The 24,390-nt window shown below is 48.5% G+C and overlaps 1 protein-coding gene across 6 annotated transcripts in view; it reads right to left on the bottom strand.

The window, feature by feature from the left end:
* The window catches only part of ZFAND6 (zinc finger AN1-type containing 6), a 75,507-nt gene that overhangs the window by 15,311 nt on the left and 35,806 nt on the right, over positions 1-24,390 (bottom strand). For 2 of the 6 annotated variants that reach the window (XM_053223446.1, XM_053223447.1), the window contains one exon: positions 20,564-20,724. The exons of 3 other annotated variants lie outside the window; for them this stretch is intronic. The gene's annotated coding sequence lies outside the window, so the exon portion shown is untranslated. Of the gene's footprint in view, positions 1-15,931; positions 16,022-20,563; positions 20,725-24,390 lie in introns of those variants that run through there. One more of the 6 variants, XM_015086930.3, reaches the window with a different exon arrangement.

Genomic DNA, 24,390 nt, shown 5'->3' with positions numbered 1-24,390 from the left:
TTCGGATTTGTACATTTTTTGAACTTTTAAAATCCTCTTAAATGAAGGTACAACTTACTTAACTGGGGCAAAATACACATACTTTTTAAAGTATTTTAGATGAAAAACTACCAGGACAGAGGGCCTGTCTGGAGCACACGAGAAGGAGTCATCAATCACAGCAGACGCAAGGCCCCAGGCACCCTTCTCCCAGACGGCAGGAATAGGGGATTCCTGGCACGAAGAGCATGACAGAAGGTAGTAACAGGCTATTAAAAAAAAGAAAAAGAAAACTCTCCCAAATGACCGAAGGTTACTCCAAAGTGGATGTGTTTAAAGACGAGTCTGTGCAAAGACCCTGAGGGATAAGAACTACCAGAGGAGGACAAGGCTCTGTCACTAACCTTGACTGATTCCTCCTCCACACATTCAATGTTTACCATTAACAGATTTTTTTCTTCCCCAAAATTGTTTGAAAAGACTGTTGGGGCGGGAGGTGTGGAGCGAGGGGTGGGCGCACTTAATGCAAACTTCACGGCCAAGAGCAGTAAGGCATATGACAGGAGTACAGAACAAAGCAGCAGGTTTAGCGTTTGTCTTTAAAAAGAACTGTCGCAAAACCACTGAGGCCATTTAGAAGGTGAGCCTGGGAATACAATTTGGGATTCTGGCAAACACCCTTCTGACTCACTTCAGAATCCAATCTTGGCCATTCTGCTCTCTGTATAGCCTACTCTGGGTACTTCTGTAAGTACACATATCAAATTTAAAAATACATAGCAAAGGCGGGATAGAAAGATATGCCGAAGATGGGCTAGGTCAAACACTTTGTTGAGATTTTTGGCCTGTGTTCCCGAGGGACAGTGTGTTTGTCCGGTTTCGGTATCAGGGTAACTGCTCAGGATCACGTATGTGGCTCGTAAGCGATGGAGCTCAGGCTCAATACACGTGTCTGGCTCGAAGTCCTTGCTCCAAGTTTGTGGTTCTCAAAGCGTGCTTCCACGGAGCCCTAGGGAGGTCAAAACCATTTCCACGCCAACGTTAGGGAGTTACGTCACACCTTTCCTCCGGTCACTGGGGACACACGCTCCCACAACGGCTCTCACAGCCCCACGACCGACGGGCACGTCTAGAGCCTGAACACGTGTCTCATTGGGACTTCGTGGGTCGAGCGGGGAAGCATGTGGAAAGCGACCACAGAAGCACCAAGGCCGCCCAGTCCCTGCTCCTGGGGGAGGGTTTTACTTCAAGGCCCGGCCGACAAAATCTGGTTATTCTGACCTGAGTTCACGGCAGACATTTTCCCCAAAATGGACAATGTGCGTCCGCGCCTGTCACTTCAAGGGTGAATACCCATCGCCCGCCCATTCCAAGGGAGAGACCAAGGAACGTTCAAATAACGGGATAGGAAGAGTTTATATACAGTTGGGAGATTTTACAACGCAATTAACCCTTTAAGAAACTACAACTTATCAGGGCGCCTGGGTGGCTCAGTCGGTTAAGCGTCCGACTTTGGCTCAGGTCATGATCTCGCGGTCCGTGAGTTCAAGCCCCGCGTCAGGCTCTGTGCTGACCGCTCAGAGCCTGGAGCCTGTTTCAGATTCTGTGTCTCCCTCTCTCTCTGACCCTCCCCCGTTCATGCTCTGTCTCTCTCTGTCTCAAAAATAAATAAATGCTAAAAAAAAAATTAAAAAAAAAAAAAGAAACTACAACTTATCAAGTTTGGGTATAATATCAAAAAACAAAGCAAGCTCTATTATCTGAGACAGTACCTCCTTCCTTCTCCAACGACTTACCTGTAGGATCCCAGTTTTTCTTTCTAACACTGTAACAGAGGCAGCTAGGAGAATCTTGCTGTTTGCTATTAAGCCTGACCTTAGACAGAATTTGCAAAAATGTCTAGCGAGGCCAGTCTTCTTACTAAACCTTTCTGGTGGTGATGGCGGGGGAGGGAATGGATGGATGTTTTTAACAAAATATTTTTTAAAATTAATTACTTTGCAACTTTTCTCAGCTTTGATTTGTAACATGATAAATATCGCCAGACAGAACACACATAAACAGAAGTTCTTCCGGGTACTCAGTACTTTTAGAGAATATAAAAGCCCTAGAACCAAAAATTTCAAGAATTCACTGCTGTCAACCATGCATTCCTGCTGTAGGCAGTATCACCTCAAGGGGACAAACATTGATTCTTTGGGGGAAAGAAGTAGACAAAAAATCCTTACTCTTTATGTAGGAAACACAGATATACACGTGCACATAAACAGAGATACAGTGTACCTATGGAATTAAAGTTTTATGGAGACAGGAGGTCAATTAGGAAAAAACTATTTAAAAAAGGCTTTTGTGGGGTTGCCTGGGCTCAGTCGGTTAAATGTCTGACTCTTGATTTTGGCTCAGGTCATAATCTCACGGTTTTGTGAGATCAAGTTCCGCCATTGGGCTCCGCACTGACAGCACAGAGCCTGTTTAGGATTCTCTCTCTCCTTCCTCCTGCTCCCAATCTGTCTCTCTCAAATGAGTGAATGAATGAATGAATGAATTAAAAAATAAATAAATAAAAAGGCTTTTGTGGGGAAGGAAACAAAAAGACATTGAGCAACGCTGTTCTATATCACAACTACCCTGTGTTGCCTATTGAGGACATTAAAACGCTATTTATAAGGTGGGGATTAAAAGGACTTTCCCCAAGGGCACACACGAACCTTTCAGCATCTGGGTGGCAACCACAAGCACGCAGAAAAGGGAAAATATTCATTCCATTTCTTTAAAAACTTAAGTGAATAGGGGCGCCTGGGTGGCTCAGTCGGTTAAGCGTCCGACTTCAGCTCAGGTCATGATCACAGTCCGTGAGTTCAAGCCCTGTGTCGGGCTCTGTGCTACAGCTCAGAGCCTGGAGCCTGCTTTGGATTCTGTTGTCTCCCTCTCTCTCTCTGCCCCTCCCCTGCTCATGCTCAGTCTTTCTCTGTCTCAAAAATTAAAAAACAAAAAAGCATAAAAAAATTAAAAACTTAATAGTCACAGATTAGAATATGACCATCAAGTTTTTATTCACAATTGCCTCTGAACAATAAATACCAAAAACATGGAACACCAGCAATTTCCCCAAAATGCCCACACAGCAGCCAGTTAACAATGATTTTCCCAAGCTGAGCTTTCTTATTTAAAAAACAAAAAAAGAACCTATTATCTTTGGCAGATAAAAAGCACAAAAGATTTCACAGGCTATTTAAAAAGAAGAAAAGGAGGGGCGCCAGGGTGGCTCAGTGGGTTAAGCGTCCGACTCCAGCTCAGGTCATGATCTCATGGTTTGTGGGTTCAAGCCCCTGCGTCAGGCTCTGGGCTGACAGCTCAGAGCCTGGAGCCTGCTTCGGATTCTGCATCTCCCTCTCTCTCTCTCTCTCTCTCTCTCTGTCTCTGCCCCTCCCCCACTCACGCACTGTCTCTCAAAAATAAATAAATGTAAAAAACCATGAAAATAAAGAAGAAAAAGAAAGACTCGACCTTACTTATTCATCTTTAAGCCACAGAATGTGTGCTCGCTTCAGCAGCACACATAGTAGGCCACAGAATGTACCTTTCCGTGAAGATTCACAAAATGAACCACCACCATAACAGGTTACCTTAGTTTACCCCGATGTGGCAAAGATGAGAGAAGCTATGGACACTGGAAGTCCTGCCTGTCCGCGGCTGCACCCTCTTGCAGGGGAGGACCCTGCGGGCCCACTTCTCTGGCGTGTAAGAGGGAGAAGCGGGAGGGAACGAGAAGGCAGAACAACCCCTTAGCTGCCGCACAGTCGGATTACAAAGCTACAAACCCAAGGAGGTAAAGAATGTCACCAGACATAAACGAAAAGCTGATCAGCATGGTATAATTAAACAAACCACTTTCTCCCCCTCCGATGGCAGCGCAGTTATTCAGAGCTCACTGAGGGCCAAGAACTGTTCCCACTGTTTTATTTCTCTCATTTAATCCTCCCCAGAACCCGGTGCTGCTGGTGCCGTTTTAAACTGCTACTCAAAGAGATTTAACAACTGGCCCAAGGCCACGTATCTAGGAAGCTGGGTCAGTGTCTTTATCTCCTGAAAACAAAGAGAATGACTTTCAAAGTCCATCAAGTCCCTACCAAACCGTAACTCTGAGAGTGTTCGTGAATTCTTTTCATTTAAAGATAATTTAAATGTTTAGTCATTGTTCAACCTTAAGATGCTATGCAGCTTTAATTGGCTTAACCTACCAAGCTCTTGAGAAAATGTGCTTTCCGTTTCTTTTTACCTAGGAAATTTTGACTGGCATAAAAATTCAAGATCAAGTATTTTAAGACTGCCAGAAAATTCATGACCGATCATTACAATTCTGGCAAAAGAACTGCAGTGAACGGATGCAACACAGTCTCCACCTTAGCTGCAGATGTGTCGATGGAACTTCCTTCCCTCTGCTTCGTGCCCCAGACTTTGAGTCGGGTTCAGATAATTTTCATTTTGCAATGACCCGTGCGCCTTTCTTTCCCGTTCTAAATTCTGATTCTCATTACTTCACAGTCGGGCTACTTTAACAGTTTTTTCTTTCAGCTTTGCTGCCCCTCTGCCCAGCCCATTTACTTCAGTTCCCCTGCATCACCCAGTTCCCATCACATTCCGACTTCGTGACCGCAGAAGTGTCCGGAGAGGGGCACTAGACCCGGCGTGCGAGCTTGGTGTGACTGGCCCCCCGCAGCCCGGTCTCCCTAGAACAAGGGCCTTGTGTCACTGAACTCCTCCGAGTCTGACTGCCCAGCAGGTGTGCACAGTGGGCGAGCAGGTTAAGGACGCGCGAGTGCGCGGGAAGACAGGCGGCGCCCGCGGCGCCGGGCACCGAAGTTCCACCCAGACTCTGACCCCGGGAGCCCGGCCCCGTCACTCTGGCCACACTGCCGCTTTCCTGGTGAGCACCGCCTGCTTCTGCCCTCTGCCTCCATCAACCTTTACTGGTCTCCGGAACCGGCTCTAATCCTACTTCTTCTGGGCCCGCCTCTGCCCACCCCAATCCTCCTCTGCCCCACTCTGCGGCAGCGCCCACCCTTTGGGGGCCCTTGTGCCTTACGGCCCACACGCCACCTCCCCGCTAAGCTGCAGTTTCTTCTTCAAACCCCCTTCATGCCGAGTACGAATCCCACAAAATATTTTCTCCAATCAAGACATTCCATGATTGTCAGAAGTATTCACATCAGGCAAAAAATGGTTATTTTCCACTGAAAGGGGGAGAAAACAGAGACGAAAAACGTTTGACACCGGAGTCCTCCTGATTTATATACTGAAAGAGTCATTCAGCAAGAATGACCAGTCGCGGCCCAAGCCAGTGACACAACACAGGTACATTTCCTCATTTCACTGTTTTCACCCTCCTCCTGAAAGAAATAGGTTGGAGACGTAACTCATAATGAGGAGTTTGTTCACAGAAGCTGTGAACCGGTAAATGCGTTAAATCTGACCCACGGCCATGTGTGGTTTGCTAGCACATATTAATTTTCTTACAGCTACATGTATTAGAAAATTAGGGGATGTGGGGCGCCTGGCTGGCTCAGTCAGTAGAGCACGTGACTCTTAATCTCAGTGTCGTGAGTTCAAGCCCCACGTTGGGCGGGGGGAGCCTACTTAAAATAAAAAATTGGGGTTGTCACATAAAAATTCCAGACTTCTGACTTCTCTCAAAAAATAGCAAGACCTGACAACAGTGGACTCGTGTCCCCCAAATTAAAACCCACCGGCCAGGAGCCCCCCCAGAACCTGCGCTCTCAATGCGAGACCACCTTCCCTTGCCGTTACCTGATGAGCCTTACGAGCCTGAGAGTTTTTAATTCCTAGGTAAGCACTTTGACCTTTTCAACTGGGGATCGTTACTATTACCTTTAGAAGAAAATTAATACAGAGTATGGGGGATTACCTAAGAATGCACACTAAACTTTGAGCCGTACTACAGGCACAAAGCGCTAAGACGAGGTTTCCCCCTACCCTCTGCCTTCTGAACCACCGGAATACCACTCAGAATTGGCTGTCTTTGCAATTTTATCAAACAAAGACTCCAGAAAAGGGCAGAGTACATTTATGCTAGATTACGTATTTTTTGTTTTTCTGTTTTAGTCATAATTGATCAACAGAAGGACACGTACCCTGGCATGGGTGCTCGAGGTCAGTACTTCTTGAGGCATGCGGTACTTTCCCAGCTGTGAGCACGCAGACCTACCAGCTATCACATGGGCAATTTATCTGTGCTCTGGGGGGGGGGGGTCAAGAACTTTTGCAGAGACGAAAAAACAAAACAAAACCCGGGGAGGTTCATAAAGCAAGGAGATCAGAAAGCATGACCTGATATAAAATACCTGGGACGAATGCCACTCGCTCTGACCAAGTACAGGGGCTTTGGACTGGGGTTCCTACTGGACTGAGGACACTCTGGAGCTGTCTGGACAGCAGTCCCCTGTTCCCTACGTCAAGGGCTGTCAAACTCCCTGTCCGTGACCGGACAGACAGGCTCCACAGACACACTGTCCCCACACAGCCATTCACCTGTGCCGCCGTCAGGACAGTACGTAAGCCCGCGAGCATGCCTGGGTTTCAAAAAAAACTGTCCTTAGGTCCACAAAAATTTGAATCTCATAGAATTTCCACATCACAAAGTGTTACTCTTTTGATTCTTTTCCCCCAACCACTTACACTACAAAAACCATTCACAGCTCGCGGGCCAAACAAAAGCAGGTGACAAGCACATCTGTCAACTGCTCGATTAGACGAACAAATGACTCTCGTGCGGTCAACACTACAGAGGATGTGGGGGGGGGGGGTGGCGAGGCAGGCCTGGGACTCCAGCAGAGGTACTCCACGAACCGTGGCACTCTCTAATCCACACTCATGCAAATTTTAAGTACTACGTGCTCTTGCAGAAGCCTCATCTCTTAATGAAACCCACGCTCACCACCCAGGAAGGAGAAAGGGCTGGAAAAGGCAGGCCCTCATCCACACCGGCACGCTCAGGTGTGTTTATGCAGAGAAGTACAGCGATGCCGTGAAAAACGACAGGGATGTTCTTGCTGCGAACCCGCCTCTATTCAGCACGGTGCCTTCTACTCACCACGGCTAAACAAATGCCCGGTACGGGAACACCGAGAAGCTGGTAACTGGGGAGATAACCGTACTCTTGACACGGACGGTTCAGGTCCGCCCAGCACATTTCTTTCCTCACTCCTCAGACCACAGAACCTTCCTCCACGTGGAAGGAACACTGAATTTGCTTTGGGGAGACCTAAGGGCTCCTCCCCGGGGCCAGACGGGTCTCAGAGGGGGCACGCGACTCCAGCAGGGCCGGCCATCATCCCAGGGTGTTACAGGTGCTGCTGGGAAAGGGGCAGACTTTGCTCCGGGATGACCAGCCGTGGGAGACCGTTCAGGGTAAACCAGGGCGCACCTGGGGGCCACCTTCGCCACAGCGAGTGTCCACGTGACAATTAAAATGGTAAACAAAGGCACAACAGGGAAGGGGGAGGGGGGAGCCAAGAACTCCTGGACCCATCTTGCTGAGGACCACTCCACCTCTCAGACCCCCCAGTTACGTGAGACAGACTCTGGTTTTGCTGTGGTTTGATCTGGGTTTCTGTCACTGGCAACTCCAAGTTCTTAGGGATGTTGGAATCCAGTACGAAATGTTGTCCTACTAATAAAACTCTCAAATTAAAGGGAAGAGTCAATGTCTGTCAAAATGAAAAGCATTCCCTTAGTTCAATCGCGATGTCCTATAAAGAAACCTACAGAAAAAAGCCAACAGTTCCCATTCTTTATTATAAAAATACACACTTCCCAAGTGTAAAGCCTAAATTTTCACAGACTGAACACCGTGTAACCAGCACCCCGTTTAGAAACAGAACATCGGCAGTAGCCCCCAGAGCTGCCTCACACCCCTCTCCCGTTATCACCCTTTCTCCCAAGTCCCCGTGCGGACTTCTAAGACCCCGGCATGCCTCCCCGCCCTCCGGCTTTCATGGACGCACTCGCACAGTGCACACGCACGGTGTCTGGCTTCTCTCAAACTGGTTTTGAAATGCAACCAGGCCAACATGCCTGACTGCAGTCCCTTCACTCTCACGGCTCTCTCTAGAACATTTGTACAAACAAACCGCTCGCTATTCATTCTAATGCTGACGGGAATTTGGGAACTTTCCAGTTTGAGTAGGACGAATATTGCGGCTTTGAACATTACTGGATGTGTCTTCCAATTAACAAGCGTACGCATTTCTGCCGAGTGTCTATACGAGGAGTGGCAGGGCTGGGTCACAGGCACAGATCCCCTGCTTTCCGCAGGGCTGTGTTCTGTCCCTGGATTTCACCAAAGATCTACATTAGTACCTGCTCTGAGAAATCCGAAGACGACTTTTGGCTTTTATGGAGAAAGGCAAAAAGTGGAAATAGTGCTGAGTGCTTACTTTGCAGCAAGCTGTTTCAGAGGCGGCGCGCATCCCGCGGCCGGAGCGGCACCCACCCCCTCCCCCCGGGACCACACTCGGTACCCGGGCATCGAGCCGTCAGGGCTTTGATCTGCGTCGGTACACATCTGTGCTTCGTCTTGGTTTATTTTGTGCACGCGTCAGCAGTCAGCCTAAGCGACCTCACTTCCTGGGTCTGGGAACGTTCAGAAAGTCTTCCATGTAAATTAACGGTAACTGCTTCTTTCTTAGCCTATTTCAGCTTCCAGAAGGTTTCACAGGAACGCTCACTCTTGGATCGCAGGGCAACCTGCATGCGCGTTCATGTTTAGCGGGTTACTACCAGCTTCCCAGAGCGGCCGTACAGATTTACGCTCTCCTGGCAACAGACGAGCATTCGGTTACTCCTTATCTGACCACCAGGTAGCACTGTCTGCTGTACCGGGCTCAACGGTGGCCCCGAAGACACATCTCTGTCCTGATCCCTGGAACCTGTTAACACTACCTGATGGCACGAGGGCCTTATCCTGGCTTACCTTGGTGGACCTAAAATGCAGTCACATCTTACAAGAGAGAAGCACGCGGAGGAGAAGGGGATGGAAAGACAGGCAGAGACTGGAGCCACGTGGCCCTAAGCCACGGAACACATACAGCCACCAGAATCTGGACACGAGGAAAACGGCCTCTCCCGGGGATTCCGGACAGGGCGCTGCCAACCCCTGGATATCGGACTCCGGGCCTGCAGAACCTCGAGAATAAACTCTCAGGGTTTCTAAGCCTCCTAAGAATCCATACATCTGCCTTTCTAGTGTAAGTGCTCCCACGGGTGTGCGGCGACGTGTCCCTGCCGTCTTGTCATCTCCACGGCCGTGAAGACTACGGCAGCTGAGCTCACGTGCATGTGCTTCCCGGCCATCCGGGTGTCCTCTCGTGTGAAGGGTCTAGAAAAGGTTTTGGTGCATCCTTGCTACTGGGCTGATAGTTAACTAATATGATAAACTTTTCCTGTCGTTTCTGTTTAGTTATTCGATAAATCTTTGCCTGAACCTCGGTCATTGGGATGTCTTCTGTGTCTCTTGTCCACATTGTGACCTCACTGCTCACACAGGGATCTGGAATTCACCTGGAGTCGGGGTGCTTGCATGGAAGGAGGTGGGGATTCACGTTTGTGTTCTTCCGCAGGTGGATATGCAATTAGTCCAGAATCATCTGCTAAAGAGACTGTTATTGCACCGCGGCCTCACCTCTGTCCACGCGCTGGACACCAGGTGCAGACGTCCCTCTCCTGGACCCTCACTCCTCGCCCACTCGGCCATTTGCCTATCCTGTTGGAAAGGACTACGGACCTCGGGAATCTGGGGTTAGCTCGGGTTCGGGTGTCCGGTGTCAGTTTATTTCCCCTCAAGACTATGCTGCTTATTCGTGGCTTCTTTGCGTTTCCATACAAATTTTAGATTCAGTTTGCCAATTTGTATTAAACAAAAAGACAACCCAAGAGGATCATATTGAACCTACAGACGTACAAGCACAGCACGTGCCTCAATTAACTTAGGTCTCCTTCAAGTTTCCAGTGTGTGTTGCGTTCGTGAAGCGCTTGCACACCTCGTCAGACACTCTTGCACATGTGACTTGTGAAAAGCGACCCCGAGTGGCATCCTCTAAAACTCCGATTTTCTAGGGGCGCCTGGGCGGCCCCATCGGTTAAGCGTCCGACTTCAGCTCAGGTCACGATGTCATGGTTCGTGGGTTCGAGCCCCACATCCATCTCTGTGCTGACAGGTTAGAGCCTGGAGCCTGCTTCAAATTGTGTCTCCCCCTCTCTGTTCCTCCCCCACTCATGCTCTGTCTCTCTCACTCCTTCAAAAATAAAGAAAAACATTAAAAAAAAAAAAATCTCCCATCTTCTACTTGTTTGCCAGCGGCCCCCAAGGCGGGCCCCGCGATGCCCAGGCCTCCTGAAGTCAGGCCCTCTGCGGCTCCCTCCCACACTGGTCAGTGCCGATCTGGACGTGGACGCGATGCTACACCCCTCCGACCTGCTCATAAAAGATGCTCCCTCCTCCTCGGTCACTCGCCGGGCAAGCCGGCCACCATGCAATGAGGAGGGGCCTGGTGCTGAGTAACTGACGCTTCTGGCCAAGAGCTGTGTGAATGGACTGGGAAGCCAATCCTTCAGCCCCGCTCAAGTCTTCAGATGACTGTGGCCTTGGCAGACACGCAGACCGCAACCTCAAGAGACACGGACCCAGGACCACTCGGCTCCGCTGCTCACGTACCCCGACAGAAATGGTGTGGAATAATGCGTCTGTTGTTTCAAGCCTTGAGATTCGAGGTAATCTGTTAGGCGGAAATTGACGGCTAGTAGAGTTCCTCGTACAGAAGCCCCTTCGGTTCTTGTCCTCCGACGGTCTATTTCCAACAGAGTGGCCTGTGACCACGTCAGGTCTGAAGCAAATCACGCTGCCTGCCTCCTCGAAATCCTCCAATAGCTTTCCACTCACCAAGAGTAAGAGCCTAACTCCTCACCATGACAACGGCTCTTCACAATCTGGTGCCCCATGATCCGATCTCCTCTCTGGCCAGGTCTCCATGCTTGCAACGCCCACCCCCCGGACAGCCTGAGGACCAGGCTGCCTCAGCTCCCTCAGGTCTGTCCCAGTGGCACCCCTGCAGGGAGGACGCCCATTACCGTCCTATTTAAAACTGTCCCCGGCATCCTTTATCATCCTTTCCAGTTTTTTTTTTCAACGCTCTTAATTTCAATCTCAATCTACTGCCGAATTACACTTATTTTGTCTGTATTCCCTCTACTAAAATGACATCTCAGTCATGGCAGGGGTTTCGTCTATTCTGTTCACTGCTGTGAAAATACCCTCGGCACAGGGCAGGCATTCAGTATTTGTCGGATGCCCGCAAGAAAGGCACGGCCCTGCCACCTTGCCAGCACACAACCTGCAGTGCTCAGGTGTTCACCCCAAGGCAAGAGACTAGAATGGACTCTTTTTAAAAAAAATGAATTTGGGGCGCCTGGGTGGCTCAGTCGGTTAAGCGGCCGACTTCGGCTCACGTCATGATCTCGCAGTCCGTGAGTTCGAGCCCCGCGTCGAGCTCCATGCTGACAGCTCAGAGCCTGGAGCCTGTTTCGGATTCTGTGTCTCCCTCTCGCTGACCCTCCCCTGTTCATGCTCTGTCTCTCTCTGTCTCAAAAATAAATTAAAAAAAAAACGTTTAAAAAAAAAAATTAAAAAAAAAAAATGAATTTGCTGTTTGAGAAGAGACCTAGGTCCGCCAGCAGGGGGCACGACACAGGGTTATGCAGTTGGTGCACCAAACAAAGATGGCTGGCCTCGCGCTCTAAGCTCGTGGATGTGTCTTCCAATTCAGTTCATTCAGAGAGGGCTTCACACTTACGTCTACATACCAAACGAAGTAACTTTATAATTAAACTTCTGCTGCAGTTGCAGTCAATTTTATGTTCTCAAACCAGCTTAGCTCTGTGTCGCACACCTTAAAGAATCAAGACAGAGTTGTCTGCACAAGGCAACTCAACACTCTTTGCTGCAAAAGGCGGAGGGGGGGCATTCATATTTTCCCACTGGGTCCCACATTCATGGCTTTTCATTCACTTTTCTTCTCAAAACTAAGATCTAGATATGCAAGATCCACCTGCGTGGCCAGTTTTTTTTTTTAATTCTTTGACCCAGAAGCTTATGATTCAATCATGCGGACCCTGCTTCGTCCTCTGTCTCAACGCCTTTTAAGGACACTCTTCCCAAGGCAAATCTCCAATTTAACATCCAGTATTTGTAGATGAATCTCTCCCTGATTTCTTCTGTTTAATATGGTCAACCTCCAAATTCAAATCTCTTTTCCGCTGAAACTCTGTACAGCACTTTTTATGGGAGCATAACTGGCTTTACTATTTAATTGTATTTAACGCTATTTCCATAGTGCTTCATGCACCGAACCCTGTTGTGAGGACCGGGTGAACGTCAACTCCTCACGACAGTTCCGTGAAGTGGGTATTGTCGCCGCCCTCATTTCACAGATGAGAACACGGAGGCAAGGAGTCCAGGTGAAGTCAACTGCCGTGGAGGTCACGCAGCTACTGGGTGACGGAGCTGAGTCGCCCGAAGCAACCCGGCTACAGGCCATGCTCTCTTATCAGTAGCTCCCAAAGCTTGCCTCTGGACCCGTGGGGACGTCGGAGACCCTGTCAGAGGCCCAGGAGGTCACATGTGAGCCGGTGATCTGCCTCTGCTAACAGGCTGACCGGGGGTATAAAAGCGATGGAGGGCCAGACAGCTGGAGCCCCAGCAGGACAGCAGGAGCCACACTGTACGAGATGTCACCGTGTTCTTCACTGAGGAACTCTCAGCCCAAAAATAAATAAAGCCGCTTTCACTTATGACTGTTCTTGGCGAAGCAATAAAATTACTAATTTTATGAAACCTTGATACTGAGGACCCGTCACTTTACTCTTCCTCGTGGGCTTATTTTGACACACTGGCACCACAGCAAAGTCGTCCTCATCCTAGCTTCCCACCCACACCCCGGTTCAGGTGCGCCGGGGACACAGCCTGGGCACACCGCTCCCACCCGGTGTCTCTTCTCGGGGACAGGCCTACTAAGGACGCGAACCTACACACATTCAGAGGGAAAGAACTGACAGCGACCTGTAATCGTCGACACCGACCTTCGACAGGAATTAACCAAGAACGACGAATGAATAACACGGTCTGTAAGGACGGAGAGTAACCTAAAAAGGAAAAACCACTAAATACACGAGACAATTATCTTGTTTCTTCAGGAATATATTCCCAGCACTGTGGATTAGGGGTTGGCAAACGATTTTTTTCTAAAGGGCCGAGGCGTGAATAACCCGGGTTTTGTGTGCCGCGTGGTGGAGGGTCACGGCTGCTCACCGCCACTCTGGTCATGAGAAAGAAGCCACAGTCGTCATCAAAACGAACGGGCGTGCGAGTGCGGAAGCCTCGGACGGACGGCATGAAACGGGCACCCGCGAGTTTGCTTGGCAGGAGACTTCACTGGCTATTAAAAGAGAAAACAGCACCCTTCAACGCAGAAAGTCCCGTGCTCAGATACTCGCCGCTCGTGTGTGCAAACACACGTCCGTAGCGACGCGGGCCGTCACTGCAGCCTCGGTGGGTGAGGACCAGCACTGCAGAAGTTCACATACAAAAGGAAGGAAAATGGGCTGCGTTTACAAACAGACTCGTCTGCGGATACACTGAAAAGGGCTACGAGGGCTCCAGGGCACCCGGACAGCGCTGACCTCTGGGGAGGGGTGAGGCAGGGCTGCGGATGAGAGGCTTACTCTCTCTGCCTCTGTGTTTCCTCTGAATAGTTTACTGGTTACACTTTCTTCTGTTAAAAAGGTGGCATGTTCCTGAAGTTCAGAAATGAGAAGCGATACGAAAACAAAAACAACAGCAACAATGTCAGTAGATACTTTCCATCCTTCCAGGCCTTCACCGGGGCTGCGCATTCTGCCTAAAATACCCTTCCTTCCACTCACTCCACGCCCCCTAGGTTTTGCACATTTTGTCTCTACTTATCCTTGTAGATTCCTATCAAGATTACTATTCTAAGAAGCCTTCCGTGACCCCTCTCTCTCTTCCATCGGATTTTGACCCTTCTCCTGGGTACTGCTGTACCACCCCCGTACGTACACTTTTCACAGTACTTCGCACTCTGTACTATCCTCGGTGGTCTGTCTAATGGCTTGTCCTTTACACTTGTTCTGCAAAGGCAGAGTCACGATCCCACAGTGACTGACACAGGGCCCAGCAAACAGAAGGCAGTTGTGTTTGTTGACGAACGAATGGATGGATGGATGGATGACGTGGAAGAACTAAAATAAGAATCCAGTTATTTCTAAAAGGTCCAATGCTTTTCTAATTCTTTCATGGCAAATGATGTCAAAAATGAATGTGTTGTTTTCTTAAGCACCAATGTACCCCAAATATATCTTTATTATTGAAGTTAGATTGTCTAATCCTGGGGGAAAAATGGATGGGCAGAGCTGCGTTCTAATAAAACTTGTATTTACAAAAAGAGGTGGCCAAAGTGGGTTTGTCTGGCCAGTGGGCCACGACTTGCCAATCCCAGTTCTGGATCCAATGCCAGGCACATAGCAACAAGTACTGAAATAGATGTTGGGGGAGCAAATGAATGATTTCCAAAATGTAGTTGAAATATTATCAGGAAAGATACAGCAAAATTATTCAACAGAGTCAGTTTTACTTTCTTTTGTCCTAGCTCTCCCGGCAAGGGTGCCTTGTTCGATACACTGATTATGGTGCTGACTGATCCCCTACGCACTGTAAAAGACAGAAGTTATGACACAGCTCTGCTCTCAAGGATCAACAGACGTAGAAGGACAGGAATATCAACGTGTGACTTTCACCTATCTGCAAAGTCGGCACATCTAACCCCAAAACTGCATCGGTCCTCTTGGCACAAAAACACAAAACGCTAATAAGCGGCACCAAAAATACAGTTTGGGAACTCGACTTTCGCAGGGGCATGAAAAAAACAGACGGCCAAGATAACTGCCAGGTATTCCGGAAGTTGACTTCTTTTTCGGCGAAAGCGTAACACCCTGGGGAGAAGAAGCGTAACAAGTCCTATCGTGGAAAGGGGCACAGCCGTGAGCCCCAGCAGAGCCGCAGGGACACGGGGACGCAGTGGGAACGACAGACGTCGGACCTGATCTTCAAGTTGGTTCTGATTCTGCCACCTTCAACTTAAGATACATGGTCAGCCTCTGGTTCCTCGCATTAAAATTCAGCGATAATCTGTCTTTTCTAATTTACAGGACTCGGGAGGATCAAGCGAGACGACTGCCAAGCACTTCCTGACCCATAAAGGCACAGAAATCTCCGCCCCAGAGGCTTTTTCAGGTCAAACACCCGCAGTTCACACGGAGAGGGAGCGCCACGGGGCGGCCGGAACCCCACCGAAGGCGCAGAGGCCGCAGTCCTAAACCCGACTCTGTCCCTGCCGCGGCAGCAGAAGCCGGACACCTGGGAGGCCCCCTGGCCACAGACCGTGCCTGCCCGCGAGCATGTCTCTGAATACGTGTCACTTCCGACGGGGGCCATAAGACCTTCTGGACTAAAAGTGTGAGGGGACAGTTTCCAAATGCTCCTCTCAAAAGTTCACGACAGGACACACTGCTTATTCCAGATAACTGCCAATAAAGAACCTGCTAAGCGCTTGTATTTCATGCTGACCGGGGGAGGGAGGGGCGGGAGGGCAGGTTAAAGGCCAGTATGTGGTCTCACCAGGGCGGCGAACCCCGTGCACCTGGGATACAGGAAGGTGGGAGCAGACTCCCACCAGGACCCTCACCCGCAGCGCCTCCGCGGCCAGGCTGAGGAGCCCGAGTGGCAGTCCGCAGGCAACAGGGACGGGAAGGAAGGCTTAGCAGGTGCGGTTCGCGAACACCTCCCTAACCACCCGTTACATACCTCCTGTTGTTCTCAAAGGGACTGCAGGCGACTTTACCAGTGCGGCTGCTTGACAACATTAGAAGGAGAAATGGCAGAAAAACAAGGAGAGGTCTGGTATGCTGTAGACAAACAGAACACATGTCCATAAGGCTTATTTGCAAACGAGAAGGCCTCACTTGGCTCTATTCCTCCTAGTAGCTAATAATGCACGGAAGGGCAGGACTGGTAAAGAGGTAACGTACCCAGAAAAAAAACAAACTCAATTACCCGTAAGTACAGATCATCTGGACTCGGATGACAGAAGAGCTGCTCCCATAGTTTCAGGAGCGGAGCACGATGCGAAAGGACCGACAAGATCTGTAAAGTAAAATGCTGGCTTCTGGGGTCGTTTACCAGTACCGCCTTTCAATATAAACAGCAGTACCGCGGCCAGCTTCAGTGAACAGCCAGTCTACGAGGAGCCAGTCAAAGCTAAAATCGGAAAGCACCTAAGGGGGTGCGTGGTAAGCATCTTCCTGTCGCGCTAACCATTCAGACAATCCTTCTCGGAGCTGAATTCTTTTTCTTTTTTTTTTAATTTTTTTTTTTTTTTTAACATTTATTTATTTTTGAGACAGAGAGAGACAGAGCATGAACGGGGGAGGGGCAGACAGAGAGGGAGACACAGAATCGGAAGCAGGCTCCAGGCTCTGAGCCATCAGCCCAGAGCCTGACGCGGCGCTCGAACTCACGGACCGCGAGATTGTGACCTGAGCTGAAGTCGGACGCTCAACCGACTGAGCCACCCAGGCGCCCCAAGCTGAATTCTAATCAACGACGGTGGAGGCAGAGGGCAAGGGTGGGGAGAAAGTGGAGACGGAAGACTGAAACCTCTCCGTTTCAAGAACAGGTCCTTTTAGGACTTACAGATCAGGTTTCTGGGAAAGACTTCATTTGAAGTAAGGGGTTTAAGTGGCTAAAACAGATATGGAAAATCCAGTCTGAGTTCCCGATTAAGAGCGTACGATGCCCAACAGCAAGCCAATCTGGGATAAGGCCGAGACACCGGCCCCGACGCCCTAGAGCACAACCAGGCCGCCAGCCCCATCAGGCGGCCTCTCCGTCTCTGGCGGGAGATGCCCCGAGTGCGCACAGGTCATCATTCCATCTGAAGTTCTCCAAACTTCTTCCCTAAATTACAAATCACATCAGAAAACCTCACACTTAGGTCTTCGTGAGCACTCTGTGAAAATGCCACGCGAGGCTCCCCCCCCCCCACCATGGATGTGAGGGGGCTCGGTATCATACCGCCCGTCACTGCCTCCCTGTCCACACCCCCTCCGATACACTCCATGGTACCCACAGGCCTCAGCTCCTGCTGTTCGGCCGGCACCACGGCTGACCCCTCCAGGCGAGCCTGCTGGACCCGGGTGATCGCCTGACCCGGTGATCCAATCTCAACTCGGGGGCGGGGTGGGGAAGAGGTACAACACCACACACCTAAAAAGATACCAAGCCGTAATCTTCTTGCAATTCCGTAAGAGTTTCCATTCTCGTGTCCTTTCTTTAGTGAGGACAGGTGTCTGTCCAAATGTGTTCTGCTCCTTGAGTAGAATGTGGTGGCTGGTAACTTCTCGTGGAACATACAGTCACGTTTCTACTTCTTGGTACCCTGGCTCCTGCACTGTCTCTAAACACAGTAAGAGTGACCATCCGGCTGAAATCCACACAACTTTTGGCCTTTAGTAGGCTCGTCCCGCACAGAGGGGACTCCGGTACATGAGAACTACCGACTGATACCCGGTCCCCCGGAGCCTTAGATTAGCATACCCCCCGGAACAGCACCGCTGTCCAAGGGGCTTCTGGATCAGAGCGCACTCCGCCAGCGTCTGAACGTACAGAACGCTCACTTTCCTCCCAGAAGCTGTTACTCCTGACAGAACTCAAGACGTGCAACACTGTCTGACGTGCTTTTCGTCCCCACCTTTATTTTTGAGAAGTTGTGAGGACTTGTAAATGGTCTAAAACCCAGGGAAAACACACCTCACCTGCACCACGATTTTGCAAGAAATATTTTTGCTTCCTTCCCTCTTTATGGAGTCACATTTGCTGCAAGAGCCAATCTTTTGTGCTTAGATAGTAAGAGGTATGTGTCATCAGGCAGGTCGCGTTTGATGTAAATGCATTACCTGATTCAAATCTAGAAATCTAGAAAGTACACTAGCCACATCAGGCTACCGAAAATCTGAAATGGGGCTAGTGTCTATAGCTGACCAGCACAGGAGGTCAGGAGAGTTAGGGATTCCCATTCTACTACCAGAGAAATGTTGCCCACAATACCCACCTGAAAATACCTTACTTTGTGATTTCCAAATTCCATGTTTGTTTCTTTTCTTTTCATTTATTTTGAGAGAGAGAGAGAGAGAGAGAGAGAGAGAGAGAGAGAGTGTGTGTGTGTGCGCGCTCGAGCAGGGGAGGGGCAGAGAGAGAGGGAGACAGAATCGCAAGCAGGCCGCATGCACGCTGTCGGCGCAGAGCCCAAGGCGGGCCCGATGTCAAGAACCATATCATGACCTGAGCTGAAATCAAGTCAGACGCTTAACCGACTGAGGCCCCCAGGAGCCCTGTGATTCCAAATTCTTAATCCTAAAGCCTTAAAATCTATTACTGAGGATCTGGAACACACCGCCGGGTGCTCCCTCCTCGCTACAGCAGCAGCCGAAGTTTAACAGTACAATATCCTGCAAGTATCGCTGACACCCGGCCGCACGAGATCGTGTATCAAATCATAACGTCTGTTTACAGAGGACAGGCACTGAGGCACGGACCAAATCACATGCTCAATAAAACATGCTGTGAGAAGGCACAGCTAGGATGTGACCCCATGCAGCCAGACTCTCGGCCAGAGTACCGAACCGTGTTAACTGACTCGTGTTACGCGGCCCTCCGCAACCCCGGGGCTCTGTGCTCGCACTTACTGCAAAACGCAACCACCAAAGAAGTGAAACCTGTGTGTACATTCTGGGTGGGACTCTGTTCCGGAAGTGGGCGCGGGCTCAGTGACAAGGCAAGGTAGAGGGTGCGTGAGGCAGAGGCAGGGGAGTGGGAGGGGGGGGCCTGTCGGGTGGTGCTCCCTGCACCCCGCACAGCACTCCTCCCTCAGCCCTGACCTCTACCTGCCCCGGGGCACAAGGACAGGACACAGAGAAACTCCAGAAGCTTCTCTTGCCCATGTGTGTCCTTTCTGCCTAACCTCGTCTTCAACATCCAAGTTTCATGAGGATGTTCTAAAGGCCTCCTTCACCTTGAATTTTCTCTATTTCTGACACTCATCTCAGAAGATGGGAGGGAAGAGACGCGAGGCAGCACTGGGCTCGGCCTGCAGACTTGAACCTTAGCGCACGTCAGCACTAAGAACAGGGAGGTTGTAAGTTTTCAGGGCTTCTGGAAGATCAGGAATCAGACGACCCGCGGAGGGTCCCCCACGGCTGCGCATCCACTGGCCAAGCCAGGGGGAAGGACACACCGTGACCTGGCGTGTTCCGCACTTCTGAACAGACTGGACCACACACCCTTCCTCCCTGCCCCAGACCCTCCAGCCACGTTCATTTGAGTGCCCACATCCGGGGTACACTCTGCGGGCTCTCTAACGCCTTCGCAATCACCTCACCGGTTCCAGAGACTCTCGATTTTGACTTTCCTTCAGCCAAAACATCTGTGAGGTGAGAGGCAAAGTAAATTCGCCTTACTGCAAATGCCATCCCTTCCCCTGAAGCCTCCCTGAACAGTTAATAAGACGTGACACGTTTTTATCTACACGCTCATCACTCGGCTTCCAGCAACGTCTTATATTTTAATCACCTCTTCCATCCGCACCACGCATTCCCCTAAGCGGGGAGGTCATCCCGTTCAGAGTCCTACTCCTAAATCCACATAGGAAAAAGGCCAATACAAAACACAAACAAAACTAGGGGAAAGTAGGAAAAAAAAAAAAAAAATCAGCCCCCATCCCTGCTGGCCTCCAACTGATTAAGAATTTTTTTCTTCAACAGGTACTTACATTATTATCAGAGCACTTTTAAAACACAAAGTTGGCAAGTCTAAAAGACTTCCAACTGCATTTAGGGACCAAGAGTTCCTTTCTTTTTAAATACATGCTCTTTCTAGTTAAGCAGAGCTATTCAAAAATTACTAATTGTAATTTACGTTATGAAATTATTCCCAAGAGCAATTTCCTACATTAATATGTAACGCTGTATTTCCAAAATACATTTCTATGGTTGTCCGTTAAAAACATTAATATTAAAAAGCTGAAATCAATTGCAAAATAAACAGCAATCTGAAGAATTCTGACCTTTTGCTTCACCATAATACGATTAAGTAATGCAGATTCCAATGCTTAAAATAATTCTGAAAAAAAGATGCACGGTCACTAATAACACTTACTTATTAAGTGTTACTCTCAAAAATATTTTATAAATAAAAATCTCCCACCCACCCCACCCTTAGTATCTTTCTTACCCACCAGAAAAAAACAGACCCTAAAAAACGTCTCATCATGCTGCCTTCGGTGTCTCTCCAAACACTTCGGATTTAAACATTTTAAGCGACTACCCCCATCACACAGGGTCACACAGGGTCACACAGGGCCATGGGCTTGAGTCTACTCACACAGTTGAAGCTGATGGGCAAACAGCTGTCCTGTATCTTGAGACAGACATTAGCTTCCTGCCTTCCCTATCCTCATAAGCAGCTACTTAAAGTTTGAGTTTTATGCAAGAAAACATTTTAAAGCCTTCAGTGTTTTACTGCAGCAGACTTCAGATTCATTCCTGTAACACATTTAACATGAAACAGAGTTGAGACAGTTAAAATTGTGTACATTTTAATTGTCTGAAATTTTAAGAAGTGCTTTCACTCTTATAGCTACATAAAAAGGGGTGTTGAGGGAAAATTAATGAAAACACTTCACTTGGTATTTGATACCAACGTGCAATACAGCGATACACAACTTTACCATACAGATTTTTCTTCACCTGGCCACAGGTTAGGTGGGCAAGGATTACTTTCTATACGATCATTTATACCCCCAAATAAGCAAAACTAGGTATTTTTGTGCCTCTAAAGTTTAATTTATTTAGCATAAACGTCCAGCAACAGAAGAACAACTTTTACAAACAGACAGTCAATGGGGATGACTTCAGTGCCCCAAGAATATCCCTTGGGACCCTCCTGGGTGGGGAGAATGAGATTCTGGGTCCTGTCTCGACTGAAGTAAGAGCCGTATTTCTAACATTTGCTATGAAAGTTTGCAGCACATTCACCGACCAATTCACATCTCCGTAGCAGCATTTCTGCTACAGGTTTACCAAGCGTTAGAAGGCTTGTCTGGAAAATAAAACTGCATCCAATCAAAATGTCCTAGAATACCTGGATATAAGACATGGGCCTCAAATTTCTACAGAGAAGTTTAGTTAATACTTCAGCATTTCACGGCACAAACTTACTATTTACATTAGCAACATGGTTAGAAACACCATGAGAAGTAACGTCCAAATACTCAATTTCACTGGCTACTTTTTAAAGTATTACTTAATGCTGAAATAAGTTACCACACGTTTGCTTTGCTACAAAAGACAAATGTTTGTTTATAATCTACTTCTATGTACATGCAAAGGTTTAAGAAATAATTCACACCTCATAAAAACTGACGGAACCCGATGAAATAACTTTCACACAAGTTAAAGTACTTGTCCGAGAACCTAACCGCGCTTCAGAACTCTTTTCAACTTGCTGATTATCACCTTAGGTTTAAATGAGCCTACAGTAGGACACAACAGCTAAAAAATAAGTTGTACCCATCTCGGGCTGTAAAACAGAAATATGTTTTCTGTCTACGAACAACAATCAACATTTAATGAGGGATTATGGTGTCACTGGCCCTGTCCCCAAATTTTACACGCACACTAATCCTCATTCCACCCTCAAAAAGGTAGGTGCAATTATTGCCAACTCTTTCTAGATCATGGAACTGAAGTCTGGAGATGCTAGAAACTTGTTTAAGATCACAGAGCTAATCAGTGACAGAGACAGGACTCGAACCCAGATTTGTCTCCCAGGCCTACTGCTCCTAAGCATCGAGCCAGATTATAGGCAATGGCAATCCACTGTCCTGGTAAAAACATACCTAGAACTGTTTGCGGATGGGGTTTCCTACGTGAAGTGTGGACACTAGTAAATGAGTGTGATCATGAAACCAACAGGGTGGTTCCAAACTCAAGAGAGCCATCTCTTAACAAGAAACGACTGTTAGAAATGGAAGGGACCGAGAGAAAAATCAAAAAGGGATGCATTCTGAAGGGCTGCTAAAGAGAAAACAGGAGCAGGCTTATCTTGGGTGGTACAAGAGTTCAGGTGTGAAGCACCGTGTGGACGTCTCAGAAGACCGGTTGCAGTTCAACATAAGACACGTTCAAATGCTTGGGGCCAAGCCTGGGTGGCTCAGTGGGTTGAGCGTCCGACTTCGGCTTAGGTCATGATCTTACGGTTGGTGAGTTCAAGCCCCGCACAGGGCTCTGTGCTACCAGATCAGAGTCTGGAGCCTGCTTCAGATTCTGTGTCTCCCTCTCTCTCTGCCCGCCCCCCCCCCCCCCCACCCGCCACTTGCGCTCTGTCTCCATCTCAAAAATAAATAAACATTAAAAAAAGATTTTAAAAAATTACATCAAATGCTCAAGAAGCCAACAGCTAGAACACGCTCCCTCCTGTAGCACTGAGTGTGTGCAATTCGGTATTTGAACTTCAACCACCACAGTAATAAATGACTCCGCCCAAATGACCAAAGCATGCTGAAATTCTTTGTGGATGAAAGTCTGATAGGGAACACTGTCTATAGGGAAAGTCTGATACGGAACAGAGCAGCCTCAAAGTTAGCTCCCCACAGATGACTTACTACAAAATGAAAAATAATAAACCTTTAAGTGGAAGAACCTGGAAGATACCACACTGATCCAAAGACCACAAGTTAGTTTCCCCGATGACGGGACAGACGGACACGTGCCCCCTGACACGATGCACCGAGAAGCACACATCACTAACGTGGTGTCCCCGCTGACTCTGCGTTTCCCAAAGGTATTCAAAAGGACACATCAGACAAACTCAAATTGAGAGAGTCTGTAAATAAATGGTCACTCTTCACAAAATACCAACGTCAAGGAGGTAAAAGCTAAAGCGTTCCTGATGAAGGGACAATAAAGAGACAAAGTGACCAAATGCCACAAATGATTCTAGGCTGGATCCTGGACCGGGAGAAAAATTAATGAAGAGCATTTCTGGGAGAAATAGAGAAATTCGGAAGTGGACCATGTATCAGAGAATTCTATTATTAATCAGTGTTAAATCTCCCTTATTCGATAACTGAACTGTCTTTGAAAATACAAGAATGGCCTTGTCAGAATATCTGCATAAGCCTTACATGGGAAAAGGACATGATGCGTGCAACTTACCGTCAAGCCATCCAGGGAAAAAAAAGAGAATGACAGAGTGAACGTGGCAAAGAGTTAACAGTGGGTGAACCTTGCCAAGGGGTATATGGGAATTCTTTGTGCTATTAATGTAACTTTCCATAAACTTGGAATTATTTCCAACCATTTTTAAATGTTTACTTTGAGAGAGAGAGAGAAAGAAAGAGACAGAGTGCAAGCTGGGGAAAGGCAGAAAGAGAGGCGGATACAGAATCCGGAGGAGGCTCCAAGGTCTGAGCTGTCAGCACAGAGCCTGACACAGGGTCCAAACCCACAAACTGTGAGATCACGACCTGAGCTGACGTCGGACGCTTCACCGATTGAGCCGCCCAGGCAGCCCTGAAATTATTTCAAAATAAAACCTGAGAAAGATAAATATTCGAGGCTGATGTTCTAAGGATTCTGAATACCTAACAAGAAAGAGTATCATTTTTCCAATCTGATGTCCGTCCACTCAAACTCCAATCCGACGGCAATAATTACAGTAATCCCTGATTTCCGATTTGGTGAATTATTATAGTGCTCTCACGTCAAACATCCAGCGGACTGCTAAATGACACATGCCATTCCACACTGATGACAAGGTGTGGCTCAGCGGATCGGAGTCAAGGGCACGTCACCTCCTCCCAACCTTCCCCAAACCACACCGCGGTCACAGGACAGACAGTCCTCCCCCGACCCCCCGAGCCCCTGCCATCTTCCAACTGGGGGTGCAGCTGCAGGTGAGTGTTCCTTCCAAATTAGGTTAATTTCTGCTCATGCCAGGCAGCAAAGCAGAACCAAAGTAAGAGGCATGTGATCAACAACACGCAAGGAAAATATTAAAACGCCCTTCCCCAAACAAATAAACTCCAAATGCCAATAAAGAGCTGATGAAGCACCCATTTACTAGAGAACACCTGGAAAAGACAAGGTAACAACGTCATCACTGAGAAGCTGGCCCACAAGCGGCTAATACACAAACATGTCCGTGGC

This window comes from Acinonyx jubatus, chromosome B3 (genome assembly GCF_027475565.1).
Source record: "Acinonyx jubatus isolate Ajub_Pintada_27869175 chromosome B3, VMU_Ajub_asm_v1.0, whole genome shotgun sequence".
NCBI lineage: Eukaryota > Metazoa > Chordata > Mammalia > Carnivora > Felidae > Acinonyx > Acinonyx jubatus.
The sequence above is the reverse complement of the archived record's forward strand: the minus strand, read 5'-3'. Positions and strand labels throughout refer to the sequence as shown.